This window comes from Pristiophorus japonicus, chromosome 5 (genome assembly GCF_044704955.1).
Source record: "Pristiophorus japonicus isolate sPriJap1 chromosome 5, sPriJap1.hap1, whole genome shotgun sequence".
Taxonomy (NCBI): Eukaryota; Metazoa; Chordata; class Chondrichthyes; family Pristiophoridae; genus Pristiophorus; species Pristiophorus japonicus.
The window spans coordinates 127190293-127218006 of record NC_091981.1 but is presented as its reverse complement, the minus strand read 5'-3'; positions in this window follow the sequence as shown (position 1 = coordinate 127218006).

Genomic DNA, 27714 nt, shown 5'->3' with positions numbered 1-27714 from the left:
ATTCCACAGGTTCACCACCCTCTGAGTGAAAGAATTTCTCCTCATCTCGGTCCTAAATTTCCTACCCTGTATCCTGAGACTGTGACCCCTTGTTCTAGACTTCCCAGCCAGGGGAAACATCCTCCCCGCATCCAGTCTATCCAACCCAGTCAGAATTTTCTACGTTTCAATGAGATCCCCTCTCATTCTTCTAAACTCTAGTGAATACAGACCTAGTCGACCCAATCTCTCCTCATACGATAGTCTTGCCATGCCAGGAATCAGTCTGGTGAACTTTCAATGCACTCCCTCTATGGCAAGTATATCCTTTCTTAGGTAAGGAGACCAAAACGGCACACAATACTCCACGTGGGGTCTCACCAAGGCCCTGTATAACTGTAGTAAGACATCCTTGCTCCTGTACTCAAAAGGGAGTTAGATGTGGACCTTACGGCTAAAGGGATCAAGGGATATGGAGAGAAAGCAGGAATGGGGTCCTAAAGTTGCATGATCAGCCATGATCATATTGAATGGTGATGCAGGATTGAAGGGCTGAATGGCCTACTCCTGCAACTATTTTCTATGTACTCAAATCCTCTTGCAATGAAGGCCAACATATAATTTGCCTTCCTAATTGCTTGCTGCACCTGCATGTTTGCTTTCAATGACTAGTGTACAAGGACACCCAGGTCCCTCTGTATATCAACACTTCCCAAGCCATCACCATTTAAATAATACTTTGTCCTTATGTTTTTCCTACCAAAGTGAATAACTTCACATTTATCCACGTTATACTGCATCTACCATGTGTTTGCACACTCACTCAACCTATCTAAATCGTCTTGCAGCATCTTTGCATCCTCCTCACAACTCACAATCCCACCTAGTTTTGTGTCATCAGTAAACTTGGAAATATTACATTTGGTTCCCTCATCCAAATCATTTATATATATTGTGAATAGCTGGGGCCCAAGCACTGATCCCTGTGGTACCCCACTAGTCACTGCCCACCATCCCGAAAAAAACCTTTTTATTCCTACTCTCTGTTTCCTATCAGTTAACCAATTTTCAATCCATGCCAGTACATTACCCCCAACCTATGTGCTTTAATTTTGCACACTAACCTCTTATGTGGGACTTTATCAAAGGCCTTCTGAAAATCTAAATGCACTATATACACTGGTTCTCTCTTATCTATTCTATCAGTTACATCCTCAAAAAACTCCAGTAGATTTGTCAAACATGATTTTCCTTTCATAAGTCCATGTTGACTTTGTCCAATCCCGTTGATATTATCTAAGTGTGCTGTTATCACATCCTTTATTATAGACTCTAGCATTTTCCCTGCTACTGATGTTAGTCTAACTGGTCTGTAGTTCCCTGTTTTCTCTCTCCCTCCTTTTTTAAAAATAGTGGGGTTACATTTGCCACCCTCCAATCTGCAGAAACTGTTCCATAATCTATAGAATTTTGGAAGATGACAACCAATGCATCTACTTTTTCCATGGCTACCTCTTTTAATACTTTGGGATGCAGATCATCAGGCCCTGGGAATTTATCGGCCTTCAGTCCCATTAGTTTCTCCAGCACTATTTTCTTACTAATCATTTCCTTTAATTCCTCTGGCTCACTAGACCCTTGGTTCCCTAGCATTTGTGGAGCGTTATTTGTGTCCTCTTCCGTGAAGACAGAACCAAAATATTTATTTAATTGTTCTGCCATTTCCTTGTTCCCCATTATAAAGTCTTCCATTTCTATCTGTAAAGGACCTATATTTGTCTTCACTAATCTATTTCTTTTTACGTACTTGTAGAAACTTTTGCAGTCGGTTTTTATGTTCCCTTGCAAGTTTACTCTCATACTCTATTTTTCCCCTCTTAATCAATCTCTTGGTCCTTTTTTGCTGAATTCTAAACTGCTCCCAATCCTCAGGCTAGCTATTTTTTCTGGCAACTTTGTATAACTCCTCTTTGGATCTAATACTATCCTTAATTTCTTTTGTTAGCCATGGTTGGGCCACTTTTCCTTTTGTGTTTTTAAGCCAGAAAGGAATGTATAACTGCTGCAATTCATGCATTCATTCCTTAAATGTTAGCCATTGCCTATCCACCGTCATGCCTTTTAATGAATCTTCCCAATCTATCATAGCCAATTCATTCCTCATACCTTCGTAGTTTCCTTTGTTTAAATTTAGGACCCTAGTTTTGGATTGGACTACTTCACTTTCCATCTTAATAAAGAATTTAATCATATTATGGTCACTCTTCCCTAAAGGATCCTGCACAACAAGACTGTTAATTAACCCCATTTCATTTCACAATAACCAATCTAGGATAGCCTGTTCCCTAGTAGGCTCCTCAACATACTGCTCTAAAAAACCATCTCGTACACATTCCAGGAATTCATCTGCCACAGTATTATTACTAATTTGGTTTGGCCTGTCTATATGTAGATTAAAGTCACCTACGATTACTGTAGCACCCTTGTTATAATGCTTTTAGATTTGTCTTTTTAACATTATTAGACATCTTAACATTATTTTTTACTGTAGCCCTATTTGTCTTATCGCCTTTTTTACTTGGATTCTATTTGTTCGTGCATTCTTTTGTTTGTATGCTCTATCCCTTCCTGACATAATCTGGTTATCCTTACCACAATCACTTTCCTGCATTGTTTCCTTTTCTTTTCTCTTTAGCATTCTAGATTTCTCTCCACTGCGACCCTCCTCCCTTCCCCCCCCCCCCACCCCCCCCGCCCCTTATTTAGTTTAAAGCCCTATCTACCTCCCTAGTTATTCGATTCGTTAGAACTCTCGTTGCAGCATAGTTCAGATGTAGTCCGCCCCCACGGAACAGCTCTCTCTTTCCCGAGTATTGGTGCCAGTCCCCCACGAATCGAAACCCACTTCCCCCACACCAACCTCTGAGCCACGCATTCATCTCCCTGATTCTATTGACCCTATGCCAATTTGCTCGTGGCTCAGGCAGTAATGCAGAGATTATTACCTTTGTGGTTCTGCTTTTCAATTTAGTCCCTAGCTGTTCAAACTCTCTCAGCAGAACCTCTTTCTTAGTCCTACCTATGTCATGTGCTGTAAGGGGATCTGCAGGTGCACAAGAGAGGTGCATAACACAGATCTGGGTAACAGAGTGGAGAACAATAGAGTGGTGCAGGAGGCGCTATCCATGAGAGGGTCTACAGACAGGCTCAGCCTCCTTTACCTGTCTGAAGAGCAGAGCTTCCAGAGGCTCAGATCATCACAGCAAGTGGTCGCAGACATCTGCAGGCTCTTTCAAGAAGTTTTGCTTCCTGTTGTACCTGGCGGCCATGTCGTTGTCAAAGTCACCGCTGCCCTCAATTTCGTTGCTTCTGGCTCCTTCCAGTGCACCACTGGAGGGATCTTGAGGGTCTCAGTCGATTGCACATAAATTTATATGACAGGTCACAAATGGATTGTCTTGCAGGGCATCGACTTATGTCAACTTCCCCTGTGGCGGCAATAGCCAGAATGAGCAGACAGTTGGATTTGCGACACTGGCTGGCTTCCCTATAGTACAGGGTACACACAGGTGGCAATCTGATCAACCTAGACATTTCATTGACGGCAAGAAGTGGAGGAGGAGGATCAGGTTTCTCTCTCCCTTTCCTGGGGAAAATAATCTCATTCCTGCTCCTGACTGCACACACATATTTCAAAGGAATAACGATTAAATCTGGGTGTTGGCCTTGCTCGTCATGAATCCATGTTAAAATCCACTCACCGTCTCCTTCCAAAACCCCCTCACTCCTCCGAATTCTATTTTTGCACTGGCTCTTTAAATAGTCGGCTTGAGATGGCGTAATGTGAATACACATCATGCCCACTGCACGGCTTCGAAACCAGAAACCTGTAAGGAAAAGTGCAATGCGATAATCAACTTGACATTGAAGATTCCAAGCCGCCAAGATTTCTTCCGGGTTCGCGCATGTAGTTCTCCACCCACCACTCCACCCCAGCTGAGAGCCTGCCATTGCATTAATATCAGGGTCATTGTATCATTAATTGGGATTTTCCCAGCTGTTCTTGTTAACCAAACAACCTTTGAAGAGGCTGAAATATACATTAAAATATTAGAAGTCTTTATTGTTGTGTATCTGTAAAGCATGCACTCCCATGTTCCGCCACCAGGGAGCGCCTCCCCTGAAGTCCCAAGGGATCCCAGTATCCCTTGGAAGCACTGTATATAAGCCAGCCCCTAAGGCCTGTTCCTCACTCTGGTGCGTCTTAATAAAGACTGAGGTCACTGTTACTTTAACCTCCCTGTGTGCAGTCTCCTCTGTGTTAGGAACGCAATAACTGGCGACGAGTATACGAATCCAAGGCAAAGATGCAGCAAACTGTGGGCATCCTGGAGAAGCTCTCGGAGGGTTAGGACTGGGAAGCCTATGTCGAATGGCTAGACCAGTACTTTGTAGCCAATGAGCTGGACGGAGAGGGAAGCGCTGCAAAAAGAAGAGCGATCCTCCTCATGGTCTGCGGGGCACTGACCTACAGCCTCATGAAGAATCTTCTGGCTCCGGTGAAACCCACAGATAAGTCATATGAGGAGCTGTGTACACTGGTTCGGGAGCATCTTAACCCGAGGGAGAGCATGCTGATGGCGAGGTATCGGTTCTACATATGCCAGTGATCTGAAGGTCAGGAAGTGGCGAGCTACGTCACTGAGCTAAAGCGACTTGCAGGACAATGTGAGTTTGATGGCTACCTGGAGCAGATGCTCAGAGACTTTTTTGTACTGGGCATTGGCCATGAGACCATCCTACAAAAACTTTTGACTGTAGAGACACCGACCCTCAGTAAGGCCATTGTGATAGCACAGGCGTTTATGTCCACTAGTGATAACACCAAACAAATCTCTCAGCACACAAGTGCTAGCAATGTTCATAAATTAACTGGAACTGTGTTTGCGAGCAAAAATGTACAGGGCAGAACCCACGAGTCTGCAACTACCAGCAGGCCTCAGGTGACCCAGATGACTCAGAGTCCCCAACAAAGGATGAATGCGAAGCAATTCAGACCTTGTTGGCGTTGTGGAGGCTTCCATTCAGCTGATTCATGCCACTTCAAAGGGTATGTTTGCAAGAACTGTGAAACAATGGGGCACCTCCAACGAGCTTGCAGACAAGCTGCAAGCTCTGTAAAACCTGCTAACCACCACGTGGCAGAGGAAGATCGGTCCATGGTGGATCAAAGCAATTTTGAGCCTCAGAGAGAGGAGGCAGATGCTGAAGTACACGGGGTGCACACATTTTCGACAAAATGTCCACCTATAATGCTAAATGTAAAATTGAATGGCTTACCCATAGCCATGGAACTGGACACTGGCACTAGCCAATCCATCATGAGTAAAAAGATGTTTGAGAGACTGTGGTGCAACAAGGCACTCAGACCAGCCCTGATCCCCATCCACATGAAACTGAGAATGTACACCAAAGAACTCATCACTGTCCTGGGCAGCGCCATGGTCAAGGTCACCTACGAGGGCATGGTGCACGAACTGCCACTCTGGATTGTCCCGGGCGATGGCCCCACACTGCTTGGAAGGAGCTGGCTGGGCAAAATCTGCTGGAACTGGGATGACATCCGAGCGGTATCACATGTCGATGAGGCCTCATGTACCCAGGTTCTGAACAAATTTCCTTTCCTTTTTGAGCCAGACATTGGAAATTTTTCCGGGCGAAGGTGCGGATCCACTTGGTCCCAGAGGCACGACTCATTCACCACAAGGCGCGAGCGGTACTTCACATGATGAGGGAGAGAGTGGAAATCGAGCTGGACAGGCTGCAATGCGAGGGCATCATCTCCCCAGTGGAATTCAGCGAGTGGGCCAGCCCGATTGTTCCAGTACTCAAAAGTGATGGCACAGTCAGGATTTGCGGCGATTATAAAGTAACTATTAATCGTTTCTCGCTACAGGACCAATACCCGCTACCTAAGGCAGACGACCTATTTGCAACGCTGGCAGGAGGCAAGACCTTCACCAAGCTCGACCTGACTTTGGCCTACATGACGCAGGAGCTGGAATTGTCTTCGAAGGGCCTCACCTGCATCAACACGCACAAGGGACTGTTCATCTACAACAGATGCCCGTTTGGAATTTGGTCGGCTGCAGCGATCTTCCAGAGAAACATGGGAGTGCATGCTTTACAGATACACAACATTTATAAATTCGATTTACATTTTAATCAACATTCTTGCCCCTGTATGCAACAACTTACCTTTAACTAGCTGCATTCCTTTAAGTTTGCCCAGCATCCCTAAATCAGCCCTGTTCGAACAATTTTGGCAGCAAGAGAGAAAAATAAAACTATCAGGAGATGAGTCATCACTGATGCATTCTTCCAGCCAACAAATTTCAGAGCAACATTGCCAATGGAGAAATCCATGATTGGCTTGGTTCTAACACCCAAACGAAGGGTGTGCATGACAATATGATAAGGACACAGAGATTAGAGATCAAAGTCTGAATGAAAGATAAACAACTTTTCTTCCTTTTAATTTTACCTTACATACAAAAAAAAGTTCCACTGTTCTACACATTAAAAAAATCCTGAGGCATTTAGTCTATCACTGAAAGATTTGCATCCATCCCACAAACTCACATTGGGCAAGATTGTTCATATTTCTATTTTAAAAGCATGCATTATCAAATCTTTAACACTAAAGATAGCATGCCATGGACTAAATTTTTGTGTTCAAGGAAGAAAAAAATCATTGCCTAAATTACCTGTCATAAAATGACACACTTCTTGCAATAAAAATGTAGAAAATCGCTTTTTCTTTTTACCAACCTTGACCTTCCACAAAGTAGAATTGTTCCAGTTTTATTATCAGAGCATCAAAAGAGAAGAGTGGGAATGGGGGGTTGGGCAAAGAACAACAACGCTGGAAGCTTCTGCAAGTCTTCTGCAAGTGTGCCTATTAACCACATCAGTGACCTAAGACAGTGGTTCTCAAACTTGCTTAGATGTGGGGGCGGGGGGTCATTTTCAAATGGATTAGTAATCAAGAACCCCCCCAGCTAAAATTTAATTGTAATACTATAGGCTAGATTTTACACTTTTGTGCAGATCGCCCAAAAATGGGCGGTATTTCTGGCATCGGCAGTAAAAATGCTTTTTCAGATCGCCGGCTTGTCGCCCATTCTCAAAGCCCTAGACGCCATTTTTTAAATTGGGTGGTACCGTGAGCGATATGAAATGGGCAGCAGCATTCAATCTCTCTCACCTTCTGCCGTAAAGTGTCACCATCCTTAGCAACGGCATGGCAACGCTCGATTCCCGCGATTCAGGAGGTCAAGGGTCATCATGACATGCGCAGAAGAGGTGACAGAGAGAGAGAGAGCTGAGAGGGACTGAAGGTGTGTGTGGGTGTGGTGTGGCTGCTTTGGGAGAAAGGAGGGAGAGTTTAGAGCTTTAGAGCAAATAGGGAAACAAAAATTAGCTTTTACCAACCAGATATTTGCCCAAATTTGGCCTATAATGGAGGGAGAGGAGGAGGCGACACAGCACGCTGTGGAGACTGACGCTGGCGAGAGCAGTGAGCTGGGAGAGGAGCACATTGGAGGGCACAAAAGAGCGAGGAGGTTCTCAGACAAGGCAAATGCCTCCCTCCTGCAGGAGGTCGAGTTACGCTGGGGTGATTTGTCCCAGGGAAGCCCACCCCAAAGGCCTACCAGAAGATATGGACCGAGATAGCAGAGGTAGTCTCGTCGGCGACCAACGAGGTGCGTGAGGGCAACCAATGCCACAAACGATGGAACAACCTTGTGGGATCCGCAAGAGTAATTATTACATTTATTTACATGCACTTATGTATTTATATAATTTGATTTGTAAGAGCCATGATTGACTATCAGCAGATCTGAGGTCTTTCACTTTTACCGGGATTGTTGTAGTCAAAGCCTGCGGTCACGGTGCGCATCTTTAGGTAAAGAATGATAATTATCATAATAATCATGATTACATCTGTCGGTTATGTGTTGTATCAGTCTCTGTGACAGTACCTAGCAATGATATCACGCATTGACCTCATGCCATGTCGTCCTGTCACCTTTTACAGAAGAAGCTATCGACGATGAGGTCCGTGCAGAGGCGAACGGGTGGGGGGTCATCAGTCCCCAGCAACATCACTGAGATGGAGGAGCGGGTGCTCACACTCGTGGGGAAGCAACCTGGATGGCCACGCAACCATCTGCAGACTCTGAAGTGAAGCAACGTGAGTAAAGTTTACACCATTGCGTGATGTAAAGTCAATAGATGCCCCACCCACTCACATCTGAACAATCATATATGAGAGATGGGTTCTAAAATTATCCTATAAAAAATGCTGGCCGAATGAAAATCATTGCAATGCACAATGTGTTGATGCTCATGAAATGTGATGTCTATGATGATCTTGATAGCGGTGGTGCTTTTGTCGTGCATATGCTGTGTGTAGCGCTGGAATCACCTTGTGACCCTAGCACCCCCTTCTCCTCTAATAACCTTACTTGTGTTTTGCAGTTCAGCCAGCTGCGCGGCCCCAGGCAAGACCACAGAGTCCAAAAGTTGGGGGCGCGGGGCCGGACTTGCCGGATGATCCGACATCTGGTGCTGAGGAGCTCCGATTCTCACCCGTCAATCCGCTGGGTCTGTTCTCCACGGATGAGAGCGCGGACTTTGAGGAACCTGCATCGCCACGCTCCAGAAGGCATTACACCCCAAGGCCATCTAGTGGTCCTCTGGCCATTCCTGCCTCGACTCTGGAGGTACAGGCCTCAAGCACCTCGCCACAGGGCACCCCACTTGTCCCTAGGATGGCGCTGACTCCGTGGAGGTTTCGTGGACGTGGCAAGTCTGGTCCACAAGCGTGGCATGAGAGCAGAGAGATGGTACAGTTGTCCAGGAAGACTGTAGACATCGAAGCATTGGGGGGGCATATCCTGACAGCTGGCCACCATGACTGAGTATGTTCCGCGGATAGTGGAGGCGTTTGAGGTAATAGCCAGGAACTGCTGGCACAGGCCTCCCAGTGGTCCCCGAGCGCGGCACTCTATCCCTAGGTTCCATACCACCACAGATGAGAGGCAGGACCAAGATCCTGCTTCTGGATCAGAGAATGTTCCCCCCTCGGCACCCCCTGCTCCGGTACCCGTCCAGCCACCACCTCTGCCTTCATCCCCCCCAATGTGGCACCGCCTGAGGAGCTCTTCGGCCAGGCAGCATGGAGCGAGGAGGGGAAGGGGTAGAGGTGGGGAGAAGAAGGGGAGCGTGGAAGGAAAGTGAGGTGTATGTCCGCAGGTGATGGCTGTGTTATATCTCCATCTGGGTGTATGCAATTTGTTGGAATGTATAGGGGAAGGGGGCCACCCTCCTGCTTGGCCTTTGTATTCTGTTTTGCTGGACATGTTGAACATTTGATTGATGTCAATGGTCGAAAAAGTGGGGTGTGGCCAGGGGTGGGGTGTTATTGCCTGTGATACTTATGATTGCAGACCAAAGTTGGTATAAAAAATTTTTTATTGAACATAACCTTGTTGCACATTGTCTCAGATAGTTGGACCGTTACACACTGGTGATTCCTTAACATGAAAGGGTTAAATAAAACTTAACTTCAATCAACGTAAATTTTAACTGGCACCAAGGTGATGGCCACCATTGATGTCTGAGCTGCACATACACAGCAGTGTGTCAGCGTTGTCAGTCAGAGCAACGTTCGTTCAGGCAAATCGTTCAGATATGAGCACCTGACGTAAGAGTCTTGCAGCTATGTAGCCACCACAGGCCCTTTCCTGGGGTCTGGAGGAGGGCGTGGGCATGGTTGCATAGTCAGCCTGATTGTCTGGCCCTAGTTCAGCATCCAGCCCCTCGTCCTCCTCTTCCTCTCTCTCCTGAGGTGGAGCATCAGTCCCTTCTGTCAATTCTTGGCCCCTCCTGATAGCCAGGTTGGGCAGCATGGAGCACACGACCACGAATTGAGCTACTTGCTCAGGGTTGTATTGTAGCTCCCCTCCTGAGTGCTCCAGGCATCTGAAGCGCTGCTTAAAAACAGTTATTGTTTTCTGGACCACATTGCGTGTGTCTCTGTGGCTTTGGTTGTATCGTTTCTCGGCCTCGGTTTGGGTGTCACACAGAGGGCTCATCAGCCAGGTGGCTAGGCCATATCGGTTGTCACCAAGCATCCAGCATTGTCCTTGTGGCTGACTCTTAAACATGTCAGAGACAGCGCTCTCACGCAGGATGTGAGCCTCATCGAAGTTGCCTGGGCATTTGGCATTCACTGCCATTATGATCTGGTTGTGGTCAACAACTAGTTGGACCTTCAGGGGGTAAAATTCTTTTCTGTTACGAAAAAGCTCTGGATCCTGAGAAGGTGATATGAGTGCACTGTATTGCTCCCTACACCCTGGGGAACTTAGCAATGTGGTAGAATGCTCCAGCCCTGTCAGTCTGAGCTTCCGTGGTCATGGGGAAGCTGATAAAGTCCATCCTTCACGCGTGCAGGGCCTCCGTGACCTGTTTAATGCAGTGATGTGTGGCATGGTGAGACAGAGGGAAAATCTTGATTGCGGAGGCCCGAAAGGAACCGGACGCGTAGAAAGACAGTGCTGCGGTGACCTTGACCTCGACTGACACTGATGTCCTGATGGCAGGCTGCATATGTGGCCTGATGAGCTCACATATTTCATTTATCACCACCTTGTGGAAGCGCAGTCTCCGAAGGCAGGTGTGCTCGGACACGTCGAGGTAAGACCTCTTTTCCCTGTGAGTGCGGGGTGCATATGGTCTGGACCTCCTCCTCATTCTGGCACGTCTTTAAATTGGGCACATAATGATGTGCATTAGACATTGAGCCATTTGCACTCTGCAGCATCTGCGTATTAATCGATGCAGGCTGAGAAATGGCTGGCCCCATTGCAATGAAAGTATAATAGCAATTGATCAGAAGCAATAATTTCCTCACTAAAATACACCTACAGTAAACCTCCAATAGTCCAGAGTCTGAAAATATGTCTGTTGAGATGGTCACTTCGCCTGAGAAGAACTCCAAAGTCAATCCAAACTCCCCCGAAGTTGAAACAGCCTTTTCAATGAAGCGACCTGCGATTTTAAAAATGGAGCCCAAACTGCTGTGATTCGTTCAGAACAGTTCCACTTTTTCACAGCGGTGTTTTGGGCGAGCGATATTGTGGGTGAGCTGTGTGCGAGATGATGAAAGTGACGCTGGGCGATCTCCTGGGTGTTAGTTTCGGCAAATGTGATCTTTACGACCAAAAAAAGTGGGTGGTCAGTATTATTGAATCTCGGCATTAATTATGTGCGGAAACTAATACTGAGCGATATTATGGGTGTTGATTTCGCCCATTCTGATGATTCCACCCAAAAAAAGTGGGCAGACGGTATTATTTTTTCCCGACGATATGCACATAGGGAAAGTAATGCTCGCCGATAAGTGTCCAAAAAATGGGCGTCAGTTTCTATTTTGTGGCTAAATGGGCGATAACTGGATGTTATACATCATTTCAGAAGTAAAATGGACGTTAAGTGGGCGTTATGCATGCAAAATCTAGCCCCAAATACTACTCATAATACGACAGTGCTGCGTGTAAAGAGTGCTTTAATAAAGCTTTTAAGAAGAGTTATTCTGTAATGCCAGCCTCACTGTCTCATAAATTAAGAGACAAAGCTCTAGAAATTTGGTTGCATAGCACCCATTGTTTGTGTGTTACAGGTGCTGAATTAGGATCAATATAGCATCTGAGCAACACACACACACTTCTAATGCGGGCCGTGCCGATGCCTTGTTGGTGAGGTGCTGCAAATGGAGAAAGCCTTGCTGCTGACCACTTGCTCCCAATCATGGATGCTCTAGTTGTCATCCCCCTTGGCCTGCAGGGAGGCGTGATTGGCAGAGAGGGGGTAGGGAAAGCCAACTCCAACGGTACCCTACTCCTGACAAAATGTCTAGAACATGAACTGATCACCAACACCCTGTTCTGCCAGAGGGACAAGTACAAGGCATCGTGGCAACACCCTCGCTCCAAACTCTGGCACCTGCTTGACTATGTCATCGTCCGAGCCAGGGATCGCAAGGATATGCGCATCACCCGCGCCATGACAGGAGCTGATGACTGTTGGACAGACCACCGCCTAATCCGATCCATCATCGACATTAATATTGCCCCAAAGCAGAGGGGACAGCAGAAGCAGTTCCGCAAAAAAGTTAATGCTGGGGCACTTAGAGACCCAGCTAAGAGAGCCCTATATAGCCAGCGCCTCACAACCAATCTGGCGTGCCTTGATGACCCTGAGATGCTGAATGCCCATAGCGCTTGGTCTGCCCTCCAGGCCTCTATAACCAGTGCCTGTGAAGAGACACTTGGTCACTCAACCAGAAAACATCAGGACTGGTCTGATGAAAATGATAAGGAGATCGAAGAACTAATAGATGGCAAGCGCAAAGCATTTCTGAGCCTCAAGCAACAACCCAACTCGGGAGCTGCAAAACAACATTATAGACGGCTCAAGTCCAACAAAAAACCCGGGACCTAAAGAACAGGTGGTAGATGGAGAAAGCACAGGGGATACAACAACTGGCCGACAGCCACGATATGCGAGGATTCTTCGCTGCAGTCAAGGCCACCTATGGTCCAAATTCCCAAGGCCCCACCCCACTCCTGGCCAAGAACGGGGAAACACTCATCAAGGACACCGAGGCTGTCAGGGCCCGATGGAAGGAGCACTTTGAAGATCTCCTCAATCGAGACTCTGCCTTTGACTTGAGTGTTCTCAACTTCATCCCGCAGCATGCGACCCGCCACCAACTCAGTGAAACTTCAACACTGCACGAGGTTGGCAAAGCCATAAAACAGCTCAAGAATAACAAGGCTACGGGTGCTGAGGCGCTAAAGTATGGCGGAGTGCTGCTGTTGGCGTGGATACATGACCTCATCTCTCTCGTCTGGAGGGAGGAGAGCATGCCGGGAGATCTGAGAGATGCAGTGATTGTGACTATTTTTTTAAATGGTGACAAGTCTGACTGCGTGAACTACAGGGGAATCTCCCTGCTATCAGCCACTGGGAAAGTTGTTGCTCGAGTTCTCCTCAGTCGTCTTCTCCCTGTGGCCGAGGAGCTCCTCCCGGAATCACAATGCAGATTTCGTCCCCTACGGGGCACAACAGACATGATCTTTGCAGCATGACAGGAAAAATGCAGGTGGCAGCGCCAGCCCTCATACATGGCCTTTTTCGATCTTACAAAGTCCTTTGACATTGTTAACTGTGAGGGTCTATGGAGCGTCCTCCTCCGTTTCGGATGCCCCCAAAAGTTTGTCTACATCCTTCGCCTGCTTCACGATGACATACAGGCCGTGATCCTTACCAACGCATCCATTACAGACCCAATCCACATCCGGACCGGGGTCAAACAGGGCTGCGTTATCGCTCCAACCCTCTTCTCAATCTTCCTCGCCACCATGCTCCACCTCACAATCAACAAGCTCCCCGCTGGAGTGGAACTAAACTACAGAACCAGTGGGAAGCTGTTTAACCTACGCCACCTCCAGGCCAGGTCCAAGATCATCCCAACCTCTGTCGTTGAGCTGCAGTATGCGGATGATGCCTGTGTCTGCGCACATTCAAAGGCTGAACTCCAGGACATAGTCAATGTATTCACTGAGGCATATGAAAGCATGGGCCTTACACTTAACATCCGTAAGACAAAGGTCCTCCATCAGCCTGTCACCGCCGCACAGCACTACCCTCCAATCATCAAGATCCATGGCACGGCCCTGGACAACGTGGACCATTTCCCATATCTCAAGAGCCTCTTACCAACAAAGGCAGACATTGATGTGGAGATTCAGCATCATCTCCAGTGCGCCAGTACAGCCTTCGGCCGTCTGAGGAAAAGAGTGTTTGAAGACCAGGCTCTCAAATCTACCACCAAGCTCATGGTCTACAGGGCTGCAGTAATACCCGCCCTCCTGTATGGATCTGAGGCATAGACGATGTATAGAAGGCACCTCAAGTTGCTGGAGATATATCACCAACAATGTCTCCGCAAGATCCTGCAAATCCCCTGGGAGGACAGGCGCACCAACATCAGTGTCCTCGACCAGGCTAACATCCCCAGTATTGAAGCACTGACCACACTCGATCAGCTTCGCTGGGCAGGCCACATAGTTCGCATGACAGATACGAGACTCCCTAAGCAAATGCTTTATGCAGAGCTCCTTCATGGTAAACAAGCCAAAGGAGGACAGCGGAAACTTTATAAGGACACCCTCAAAGCCTCCCTGGTAAAGTGCGACATCACCACTGACACCTGGGAGACCCTGGCCGAAGACTGCCCGAGGTGGAGAAAGTCCATCCGGGGGGACGTTGAACTCTTCGAGTCGCAACGCAAAGAGCATGAAGAGGCCAAGCGTAGGCAGCGGAAGGAGCACACGGCAAACCAGCCCCACCGACCCCTTCCCTCGACGACTGACTGTCCCACCTGTAACAGGGTCTGTGGCTCTCGTATCGGACTGTTTAGCCATCAAAGAACTCACTTTGGAAGTGGAAGCTAATCTTCCTCGATTCCGAGGGACTGCCTATGATGATGATGACAGCCCATTGCCACCAGAAATACGGCTACCAGCTGAGGAGGAGGAGGAAGTGGAAGAGGAAGAAGAGGAGCAAGAGGAAGCAGAAGGACGAAGGAGGCAACCCAGACAGCCCCTTTCTGGCCAAGATATCCGAGATAGAAGCATCCGCCTGCAATACGAAAGAATGCAATCCCAATTCCCCATTCAACATTAGACCCACACCTTACCTTCCCTCTGTTACAGAGTCATCTTGGCCACTATGCTGAAATAAAAGCCACTACAATCAAACTTTATCCATTCAATATTCCATCAAAAATTCAATTAATCACTCTTGTGCATTCCCTTAGTGACTGTTTTGTAAAATGTTGTTTTATAACACTCCTGTAAAGTGCCTTGAGATGTTTTATTACGTTAAAGGTGCTATATAAATAGAATTTGTTTTTTTATGTTGTTATTGAAAGCACTTGTGCTCTCCTTCTGGTTGCAGGATGTCCTGTCACATGTCATTTCCTTCCTGAGCAACCTCCTGGCACTTTTTTGTGAGAATAATTCAGGTGCAGTTTTTAGCAATAATTTGAGGTTGAAGATTCTAATGGGGAGAAATTTGCCTTGTTTGTGTCTCCCACTTCCGGCTGGCAGTTTTGCGCTGGCACTAATACTTACTGCCTTGCTCTCTTGCATGAAGTCATTTGGTGCGTAGCGCCCCGTTACCGCTCTGGATGTAATATTTGCTCCCGGCCTCTGCAGCATCGCCAGGCAGGGGTGAATATTACATCCGGGGTGGTAATGGGTCACTGTGCACCGGATTACATCACAATGTACGGGGTTGGCACCTCGGCTGGCCGCTAGGGAAGGTAGGGCAAAATATATTTATCTCCCCATTCTGGTGCCTCCTGATTTCTTTTGTCCCCGCCTGCACTCGCTTCGTGTGCTTGGGGCTGCTATGCACATAGCGCAAGTGCCGTGGCCCAACATAGACAGCATGAAAACTCATTCATCCCAGCATTGGCCCTTCCCTTTAAGCACAAATGGCAGTGCTGCACTAAGCATTGCTCAATGCTCTGCTGATACCACCTCTCTCACTCCCTTTAGCGCTTTAAGGGAAGTGGTAGCACTTGATTTAGTGCTTTTTTGGCCAGCGAAACCTTTACGCTTCCTGAAAAATTATCGCCCCAAACAAGGGCTACTTAATTTCTAGCCCTAAGAATCTATTTTACTTCATTTGACACCCCAAAATGGTGATAATAAACCAATTAATTTCTCCCACTTTCCAATATATTATATAGCATTTCCATTGTCATCACCTAAGGAAGAAACATAACCATAGGTAAAACCAGCAAAGATAGAAAACTGACATTTTCCCTGTCACAAAGAATCAAGCATAAACTCCACTCTGTGTTCAAGGTAGTCGATTCAGACCAAAGGAAAGTTACCTAACTTACAATCTTCAACTCCTTATCAAGAGAGGCTTTTGCAGACAATAAAGGGAATGGGGGAGCGGGAGGTTGTAGGACTCCCAACGTTTATGGCTAGTATCTTCCTACATTATAACAATGACTACACTTCAAAAAGTACTTTGGGACATCCTGAGATTGTGAAAATTCCATTGCTTTTCATTTTTGCCTCACCCACACACTTAATCATTCACTCCATCCTATAGATGTACACTACAGCACTGCAGCATAACACACTGAAATGTGTTAGAGGATGAAGTGGCAGAGCCTAAAGAGCACTGAACCGATCACGTCAGCACCATGCAACTTCCACTCCTACAGTCGCAACCTCAACACAGATACCTCCATTCTGGTTAGTGAGTTGCAGGAGGGAGAATTTATTGAACCACAGAGCACGAGTGAGGAGGAACAATTACAAATGGAAATGGAAGATGGAGGGCCATTTTGTGAACTCTTACATTCACAATTTGGACCTCACAGGATTTGCCTACAATCACAGTTTGATAGCTCAGCAGTAACAGTTCATGCAGCCATTTGAGAGTGCGCCAAGGCAGTCTGTAATGTTTTGGGGCATCTATGGAATAGTTCCCAACTCAAAGCTGAGACCTTGGGCTTCTATCTTCAGCACCCTGTCTTCTCTGCATTCCTCATGTTGGAGAACCACACAACACAAGACTTCAACATCCTCATAGCTCCCCAAAATCTGTTCTCACACAAATCTTTGTGCTGAGGTAACACCCAACATAAATTTCTGGCCCAGTGCACTCCTGCCTGAGTTACAGCAGGAAGGGCTGCGGGTTTTTGCCTCAATATTGGAACACACCTGCATCACATACCCGAAGGTACTGGTTAACTGGAACTCTAATGTGTGGCAATTTATTTGGGATGAAGTAGAATAAGGTACTTGTGATGAAATCCTGTGCTATTCATGAATTTTGATGTAAGACTTGGGGGCAATGGTGGCGATCCTTTTATTTTCACTGGGTATTGGCACGTGTAGTTGACTGTTACCTGTTGAATGGTAAAGAATGAAGCTGATTCAGTCAATGCAGTAATACTAAGTGTTATATATCTTACATTATTATATATAACTGTATCCTAACATGCTATACATGACTGTAATAAGATATGACCTGTAACCACCAGCATACCTTACCACCAGGGGTGCACTTGCAAGAGACAGGTATATAAGGGCAGGTCTCAGGCAAGTGCATCATTCCAGAGCTGTGAAATAAAGAAGCAGGTCCAGAGTGACCTTGATTTCACTACATGCCGCGTGTGAATCTGTACTGAGGGGACAGGACTTTACACTAAGAATAAACCAGAGAGCACTGATTTGAGAGAAATAGAATGACATATAAACAGCATTTATTTGACCTGTTCTCTCTTGCCAATCTATTCAACCATACAAAGAACACTTTCTCTGCTACATTCATGTTATTAACCTTTTTGTGCTTAGTACTTTAAGGTGATTATTTTCTGTGTTTGAAGGATCAGAAATTTGTAAGATTCTCCCAGCATATTCATACCTCTAAAATTGTGGTTCAGGTTAGGTTCTATTCCCATCGCACACGATGGATTGTGTGTGGAAGTGATGTTAATGCATTCACTTTGTGAATCATTTCTGATTAACGACACAATATTTGGGTCTATTTTATTATAGAACGCTCATGGGCATCAGTTTCTTGGCATAGTGGATAATACGATTAGATATTGCAAATGGATAACTATTTATCTAGACTAATATAACCTGTCTTCCTTATTCATGAACGCTTCTGGCTGAGCTGATAACTGGAATCAACTCTTGAAACCTGAGGTTCTTCCAATCAAATGCTACCTGTTCTGTCTGGCCAAAAAATAAAATGAATAAAAACAGTATTAGACCAATTTCCTGGAATAATTGATAACTAATTTATTCAAATTGTTATTGTTGTGCCCTTTCTTGTTACTCTGTAATAAAGAGATCCAAAGCAACAAAAATGAAAACATTAGGCATTAACCTCTCCAAACTAAATCATAAGAAGAAGCTTTCAGTATTATATGATTAAAACATGGTTTAACCAACCACTGAGAGTAGCATAAAAACTGTACAAGTCTGTTGGAACAACAGTTGAGAATTATTGCCCCGTTTGTTTGCCTTTAAAGTGAGTTGACCTATAATATAGGATCCACTGTCTGTAGTCTTCCCTGCTGACGTTATCTGTGCAACACAACATCACAACATGTGCTTTCCACATGCCTATTTCTTATTAAAGACATGCCAGAATCACAGGAATGGCAAAACAGGGACCTCAGCACAACAAGCATCACCACAGCACTCTACATCATGGACATTTAAGGACCGCTGTTAGGCCACTCAACTCCTGGTATGACAATGGAGTGTTTCTGCACACACTCTGCCCATTTGTACCTGAAGTTTCCCATCAGGGTGGTACCTCAATTTGCCTATTTATGCAACGTTACACCTGTTTCAGGTGAGTGGACTGCTTGCCCATTTACATGCAGCAGGTGGCTGTTGGGCCATTTCAGGTGCAAAACGGATGGCTGTGAGTTGAATTTCTCCCTCACTAGTCCCTAAAATCTACCCAATAACAATATTAAGTAGGCTTAAGTAACATTTATTAGATATTTTTACAGAGTGATATTATCTGCATGTTTTTAGTGAGGTAACTTAAAATACAAGCAGATAGTAAGTTAGGTCTCGATTTTGTTATTAAAATGTTAAATCACCCAAATTTTATCTATCTGACCATTGGAGAACTTACAGACAAAATTGAACATGAAGTATAATAAGTATCCAGTACTTGTGTAAACTCACAGCCACAAATGCCTAACTACTCTCGCGGTAGATCATTCTGTTCATTTATTTCAAGTTAGTGACTGATAAAAAATGTTATTGAAACAATGCTTATTTCTTCAAAGGAAATATTGTTGAGTTCCACATTAGTAATCTCTTTACAGCAAACAGAGGGTAACCCAATAATATGTTATGCGGCAAGAGTCTAGCTCTTCCTCTGGACCCTTGGCTTGTTCCCCATATCTTGTTGCATTCAGAGCCCTGCGGCTAGTTCCATGGCACAAATCCAATCAACCCTTAGTGGTATTTACCAATAGCATTTGTTTGCAAGATAAAAATAATACTTTGCATCAATTTTTCTCATACACATGGAAAGCAGTAATTCACGTAGTTCTAGTGGCACCATTTCTTATCCTCTGTTATGTTGCTGTTTTATTTTTTATCTGTTTTAGGGATGTGGGCAATGGTGGAACGTTTACATTTATTGCCTGTCCCCAGGGCCTGCTTCAGTAGTGATTGAGTGACTTGCCAGAGGGCATTCAGTCAACTACATAATGTAGGTCTGCAGTCACATGTAAGGGGTGGTAGGCCCCTTCCCTAAAGAACATTACTGAACCAATTGGGTTTTTACAACAATCCAGAAAATTCTGTGGTCATTTTTTTCACAGCGCACAAATGATCACATTTATTAAATTCAATTTCACAACTTTCCATGGTGGGATTTGTCAGTACAGTACCATAATCACTACACTCCTGCACCCTTGAAGTATACTATACTGCTTTTCTTCACAAAGTAAATGCAGTAATTCAGCATAAACACTGATTACTTTTCAGCCTTCACTATACCAAAATGCACTTCTCATCACAGCCAGTTTTCTGTTTGAATATAAAGTATGGTCTGGATTTTCTGGTCTTCTGTGCTCTGTTTTTCATTCTGGAGCGGCGGCAATGGCAGTGGTGAGGTCTTCTGCACCCCGCAGCAATCCACGGGTCCGGTTTTGTGGCGCCATGGAGCAGCATCGCCTGGAAGAGCTGCGCTGGGTGTGCAATGCCCCTGGTTGTGACACCGGCGTGAGCTTGAGTTCCTGCCCGACCTGTCTGCCTGGAAGCGTGCCTCCCAATAACCGCCTGGGAAATCAGGGTGGTCCAAGCATCCCATCGGCGAAGAAATGAGTAATGGACCCTGAAGGTAACTGTGACTGTTTTTTATTTTAATTTTTTTAATGATTTGTGTTGTGGTGACATGGGCAATGTTTTGGGAATGTTTTTGCGTTTTTTTTAGTTTCTCTAAATTTGAGCTTCAAAAATCTATTCATTTTTTTCCTTTTGCAAAATAAACTTGAAATAACATTTGCAGGAGTCACTGAACAACATAATTATGATCTACAATGTGAACTGATTATCAAAAATGTTAAAATTAAGCCGATTTTTGTAAAGGGAAAATTTCAATTCTTGAGGAATAATATTGTTTAGAAATTTTATTCAAAAATACTTAAACTGAAAATGCTAATTATACTGCTCTTAATCCAAATCATATTAAACTTTATAGTGGCAATAATCCCAAATATGTTATATAAATATTAAACATAACTTTGCAAAGAAAAACTGATTAATTATCAAATTAAATTAAAGATAATTCACAATGTGATCAGAAGATTATTGTATTTAATGTTTAATGCAAGACCAGAAGCAAGAAATTGCTTGTGATACTAGGCTATTTTGAGTTATATTCAGCTTAAAACTGTATGGGGCTGAAATTTACCTCCGCTCGAAATGGATCACACCTTCCGCTCCAGAAGTATTTTTTCCGCCGTGTCAGATGAGGTCGCCTCTTTCGGTAAATTCAGTTTTTTGTCATTTTTTTTGAAGCGGACCGGAAGTCGGTCATAATGGAGGTGGTAGTGGGGCGGTACGTACTCTAGAGGGGTGGAAGTGGAGGCGGGACGGAGTATCCGCCACTGTCAGTCAGCAGCGGAGCGGAGATGACGACATGACGCGTGTGCATCACCACGTTCTCCCCTTCACTTAAAGGGGAGAGCCTTCGGCATTTTGAAACTTTGTTCCACTGGGCCACCAGGGAGGGTTTCAGCCGGGCCAGCGGTCTGGCATCCAAAAGGGGATGCAGGCTGCCTGTTGGCGGTCCAGCCGAACCCGGTACATAATTGTCGTCCGTACCTGGCAGTCGGCTGACAAAAAAACAACATAGCAGCCGCAGCAGTGCGCCCGCTCCTTGAAGGGCCATCGCGCTGCCATGGCTCACAGACTGAAAGCAAGGTGCACCGACAGAAAAAGCTGCCGGGGGCACCGCAAGGCGGGTTAAAGATTTTTGGACCTAAATTTCGTGGGAAGTCCCTTGGAGGTGCGGGAGTCGGTGGTGCATCCTTTGATGACGCACTTAGGATAGTCGGCAGCAGTGGGGCAAAGGTGGGGACTGCCAGAAAAATCCCCGAGATAAATTTCACTGGCAGCGGCTATTGGACCGGAAGTTGGCAGCCGCTCGACTCTGTCACCTGGCCGTCGCTTTCTGGCGGTAACCTGCCTTTTTGGGGGGCTGAATTTCGACCCCTACAAGTTCATCTTAAATATACTTAAGACAGGAAAGGTACAGAATGGATTAAATGGAATTTTAAGTTCAGCAAAAATCATTGACCAATATGAAAGCCCACGTGATGTTTCAAAAGATACTTGAGAGAATTTATAATACTGAGGGGCAGTGAATGGGTAAGCAATGGGAATTGTATCCCTGATTTGTTAAGGGAAGATTATGTTTGAGTAACCTGATTGAATTTTTTGAGGAGGTAACCAAGAGGATCGATGAGGGTAGTGCGTACGATGTAGTATATATGGGGCTAGAACCTCCACTTTTGTGGTTTCGCCCAAAAATGGGCGATATTTCCAGCGTGGACATTGAAAAAGGGTTTTTAGATCGCCGGCTTCTCGCCCATTCTCACACCTAGTCTCCACTTTTGAAAATGTGCGTAATTGCGAGTGATATCAAATGGCGAAAGCGTTAAACTTTTTTGACCTTCTGCCGTAAAGTGTGGCCGTCCTTAGCAACGACATGGCAACGCTCGATTCCCGTGATTCTGGAGGTCAAGGATTATCATGACATGCGCAGAAGAGGAGACAGAGAGAGAGGGAGCTCAGAGGGACTGAAGGCATGGCTGGGTGTGGTGTGGCTGCTTTGGGAGGAAGGAAGAAACTTCACAGCAAGTAGGCAAACAAAAAGTAGCTGTTACCAGCCACATATTTGACCGAATTTGGCCTATAATGGAGAGAGAGGAGGAGGCATCACAGCACACTGTGGAGACTGACACTCGAGAGAGCAGTGAGCTGGGAGAGGAGCATATTGGAGGGCACAAAAGAGCCAGGAGGTTCTCGGATGAGGCAAATGCCTCCCTCCTGCAGAAGGTCGCGTTACGCTGGGGTGATTTGACACAGGGAAGGCGTGGGAAGCCCACCCCAAAGACATACCAGAAGATATGGACCGAGATAGCAGAGGTGGTCTCGTCAGCGACCAACGAGGTGGGTGAGGGCAACCAATGCCGCAAACGATGGAACGACCTTGTGGGATCCGCAAGAGTAAATATTACATTGATTTACATGTACTTATGTATTTATATAATTTGATTTGGAGCAGTCATGAGTGACTATCATCAGATGTGAGATCGTTCACTTTTATTGGGAATGTTTTACTTAAGCCTGCAGTTACAGCGCACGTCTTTAGGTAAAGAAGGATAATTTTCATAATCTTTACATATCAGTCTCTGTGACAGTACCTAGCAAAGATATCATGCAATGATCTCATGCCATGTCATCCTGTCACCTTTTACAGAAGAAGCTATCGACGATGAGGTCCATGCAGAGACGAACGGGTGGGGGCCACCAGTCCCCAGTGACATCACTGATATGCTCGCACTCATGGGGAAGTACTCCTGGACAGCCACGGATGCATCTGCAGACCCTAAAATGATGCCACGTGACTAAAGTTTGCACCATTGCGTAATGAAATGTCAATAGAAACATAGAAACATAGAAAATAGATGCAGGAGTAGGCCATTCGGCCCTTCTAGCCTGCACCACCATTCAATGAGTTCATGGCTGAACATGCAACTTCAGTACCCCATTCCTGCTTTCTCGCCATACCCCTTGATCCCCCTAGTAGTAAGGACTACATCTAACTCCTTTTTGAATATATTTAGTGAATTGGCCTCAACAACTTTCTGGATAGAGAATTCCACAGGTTCACCACTCTCTGGGTGAAGAAGTTTCTCCTCATCACGGTCCTAAATGGCTTACCCCTTATCCTTAGACTGTGACCCCTGGTTCTGGACTTCCCCAACATTGGGAACATTCTTCCTGCATCTAACCTGTCTAAACCCATCAGAATTTTAAATGTTTCAAGAGGTCCCCTCTCATTCTTCTGAACTCCAGTGAATACAAGCCCATTTGATCCAGTCTTTCTTAATAGGTCAGTCCAGCCATCCTGGGAATCAGTCTGGTGAACCTTCGCTGCACTCCCTCAATAGCAAGAATGTCCTTCCTCAGGTTAGGAGACCAAAACTGTACACAATACTCCAGGTGTGGCCTCACCAAGGCCCTGTACAACTGTAGCAACACCTCCCTGCCCCTGTACTCAAATCCCCTCGCTATGAAGGCCAACATGCCATTTGCTTTCTTAACCGCCTGCTGTACCTGCATGCCAACCTTCAATGACTGATGTACCATGACACCCAGGTCTCGTTGCACCTCCCCTTTTCCTAATCTGTCACCATTCAGATAATAGTCTGTCTCTCTGTTTTTACCACCAAAGTGAATAACCTTACATTTATCCACATTATACTTCATCTGCCATGCATTTGCCCACTCACCTAACCTATCCAAGTCGCTCTGCAGCCTCATAGCATCCTCCTCACAGCTCACACTGCCACCAAACTTCGTGTCATCTGCAAATTTGGAGATACTACATTTAATCCCCTCGTCCAAATCATTAATGTACAATGTAAACAGCTGGGGCCCCAGCACAGAACCTTGCGGTACCCCACTAGTCACTGCCTGCCATTCTGAAAAGTACCCATTTACTCCTACTCTTTGCTTCCTGTCTGCCAACCAGTTCTCAATCCATGTCAGCACACTACCCCCAATCCCATGTGCTTTAACTTTGCACATTAATCTCTTGTGTGGGACCTTGTCGAAAGCCTTCTGAAAGTCCAAATATACCACATCAACTGGTTCTCCCTTGTCCACTCGACTGGAAACATCCTCAAAAAATTCCAGAAGATTTGTCAAGCATGATTTCCCTTTCACAAATCCATGCTGACTTGGACCTATCATGTCTCCTCTTTCCAAATGCGCTGCTATGACATCCTTAATAATTGATTCCATCATTTTACCCACTACTGATGTCAGGCTGTTTTTCCTCTCCCTCCTTTTTTAAAATAGATGTCACACTCACTCACATTCGAACAATCATATATGATAGATGATTTCTAACACTGTCATAGAACTAATGAAAATCATTGCAATGCAAATGTGTTGATGGTCATGAAATGTGATGTCTGCGATGATTTTGAGAGCAGTTGTGCTTTTGTCGTGCATATGCTGTGTGTAGTGCAGCAAGACCACAGAGGCCAGATGGTGGGGGCGCGGGGCAGGAGTCGAAGGATGATCCTACATCTGGTGCTGAGCAGCTTCGATTCTCACCCGTCAATCTGCTGGGTCTGTTCTCCACGGATGAGAGCACGGATTTTGAGGAACCTGCGCCATGCTCTAGAAACCATTCCATCCTAAGGCAATCTAGTGGTCCTCCGGTCATTGCCGCCTCCACTCTGGAGCTACCGGCCCCAAGCACCTCCCCACAGGGCACCCCATTTGTCCCCAGGACAGCGCCGACCCCCTGGAGGTCCCGTGGATGCAGCAGGTCTGTTCCACGAGCGTTATATGAGAGCGGAGAGATGGTACAGTTGTCCAGGAGTAGACATTGGTGACCAGCTCATCGAAGCATTGGGGGGCATATCCCGACAGCTGGCCACCATGACTGAGTACATTCCGTGGATGGCGGAGGCCCTGGATGGATAGCCAGGAACACTGTTGCCACAGGCCTCCCCGTGGTCCCCGAGCGCGGCACTCCACCCTTAGGTTCCGCACCACCACTGCGAATGAGAGATGAGAGCAAGGACCAAGATCCTGCTTTTGCATCAGAGAATGTTGCCTCCTCGGCATCCCCTGCTCCGGTATCCATGCAACCACCACCTCTGCCTTCATCCCTCCCCAATGAGGCACCGCCTGAGCAGCTCCTTGGCCAGGCACTGTGGAGCGAGGAGGGGATGGGGTAGAGGGGGGGAGAAGAAGGGGAGGAGGTAAGGAAAGTGAGGTGCATGTGCGCAGGTGATGGCTGTGTTATATCTCCATCTGGGTATATGCAAGTTGTTGCAATGTATGGGGGCTGGGGACGACATTCCTGCTTTGCCTTTGTATTCTGTGTTGCTGGACATGTTGAACATGTGATTGATGTCAATGGTGGAAAAAGTGGGGTATAGGCGGGGTTTGGGTGTTATTGCCTGTGATACTTACGATTTCAGACCAATGTTGGTATAAAATTTTTGTTACTGAACATAACCTTGATTGCGCATTGTCTCAGATAGCTGCGCTGTTACACACTGGTGATTCCTTAACATGAAAGGGTTAAATACAATTTAACATCAATCAACGTAAACGTTAACTGGCACCAAGGTGATGGGCACCATTGATGTCTGAGCTGCACACACGCAGCAGTGTGTCAGTGTTGTCACTCACATCAACGCTCTTTCAGGCAAATCATTCAGATTTCAGCTCCTCATGTAAGAGTGGATTTTAAAAAAGCCAGCCACACCGCTGGCGTTCATTCAGAACAGTTTCACTTTTTATGGGTGTTTTTTTGGGCGAGCGATATTGTGGGCGATATGTGTGCGAGATGGGGAAAGTGACGGTGGGCGATCTCCTGGGCGTTAGTTTCATCAAATGTCCTCTTTACGACAAAAAAAAATGGGCGGGCGGTATTATTGAATTTCGGCGTTAATTCCGTGTGGAAAGTAACGCTGCGCGATATTAACGGCGTTGATTTCGCTCATTCTGATGATTCCGCCCCAAAAAAGTGGGCGGGCGGTAATATTTTTTCCTGGCGTTAACCACCTGGGGAAAGTAATGTTCGGCGATGTTTTCTAAAAATGCCCGTCAGTTTCCATTTTGTGCTAAAATGGGCGATATATGGGCATTATATGTCATTTTAGCAGCAAAATGCGCGTTAAGTGCGCGTTACGTATGCAAAAAAAGTGGAGGTTCTAGCCCATGGACTTTAGCAAGGCTTTTAATAAGGTCCCACACGGTAGACTGGTCATGAAAGTTAAAGCCGATGGGATACAGGGCAAAGTAGCAGGTTGAATCCAAAATTGGCTTGGAGGTAGGAAGCAAAGGGTAATGATTGTTGGATGTTTTTGTGACTGGAAGGATGTTTCCAGTGAGGTTCCGCAGGGTTCAGTACTGGGTCCCTTGCTTTTTGTGGTATATATCAATGATTTAGATTTGAATATAGGGAGTATGATTGAGAAGTTTGCCACTAAAATTGACTGTGTGGTTGATAATGAAGAGGAAAGTCATGGGCTGCAGGAGGATATCAATCTACTGGCCAAGTGGGCAGAGCAGTGGCAAATGGAATTTAATTCAGTGAAATGTGAGGTGATGCACTTTGGGAGGGCTAATAAGGAAAGGGTATACATATTAGGCGGTAGGCCACATAATAGGGTAGATGAACAAAGGGACCTTGGAGTGCTTGTCCACAGATCCCTGAAAGTAGCAGGCAGGTGGATAAGGTTGTTAAGAAGGCATACTGAATGTTTGCCTTTATTGGCTGAGGCATAGAATATAAGAGCAGGGAGGTTATGCTTAAATTGTATAATACTTTGGTTAGGCCACAGCTGAAGTACTGCGTGCAGTTCTGGTCGCCATATTATAGGAAGGATGTGATTGCACTAGAGAGGGTGCAGAGGAGATTTACTAGGATGCTGCCCGGAATGGAGAATCTTAGTTATGAGGACAGATTGGATAGGCTGGGTTTGTTCTCATTGGAACAGAGGAGGTTGAGAGGAGACCTCATTGAGGTGTACAAAATATTGAGGGGCCTGGACATAGTGGATAGTAAGGGCCTATTTCCATTGGTGGAGGGGTCTATAACGAGGGGGCATAGTTTTAAGGTGGTTGGTGGGAGGTTTAGAGGGGATTTGAGGGGGGCTTCTTTACGCAAAGGGTTGTGGGATCTGGAACTCGCTGCCTGGAAGAGTGGTGGATGCAGAAACCCTCACCACTTTTAAGAGATGGTTGGATGGGGACTTAAAGTGCAGTAACCTGCAGGGTTACGGACCTAGAGCTGGTAATTGGGATTAGACTGGATGACCTTTTTGTTGGACGGCGCAGATATAATGGTAAGTACTGCAGGGAATTGAATACGTCCAGCGTGATCTCCTGGACTAGTTTTGATCGCCTGGATCGGTCGGAGAGGAATTTTCCCAGATTTTTTACTCCCTAAACTAGCCTAGGTTTTTAATCTGGTTTTTGCCTCTCCCTGGAGATCATATGGCTCCGGTTGGGGTGGAGTGTAGAATGTTTCAGTAGAAGGGGTATTGCAGTTGTGTGAGGCGGACTGGTTGGACTGGGTGCTCTTTGCCTTTCCGTCATTGTTCATAGGTTTATATGTAACCTTTAGGGCTGCTGATCAAGGGCCGTGCGGCTCTTTGTCGGCCGGTGCGGACATGATGGGCCAAACTGGCCTTCTTTTGCACTGTAAATTTCTATGTTTCTCCGATTACAGCAGCATGAAGCCTGAACCATCTTGGCCCAATAA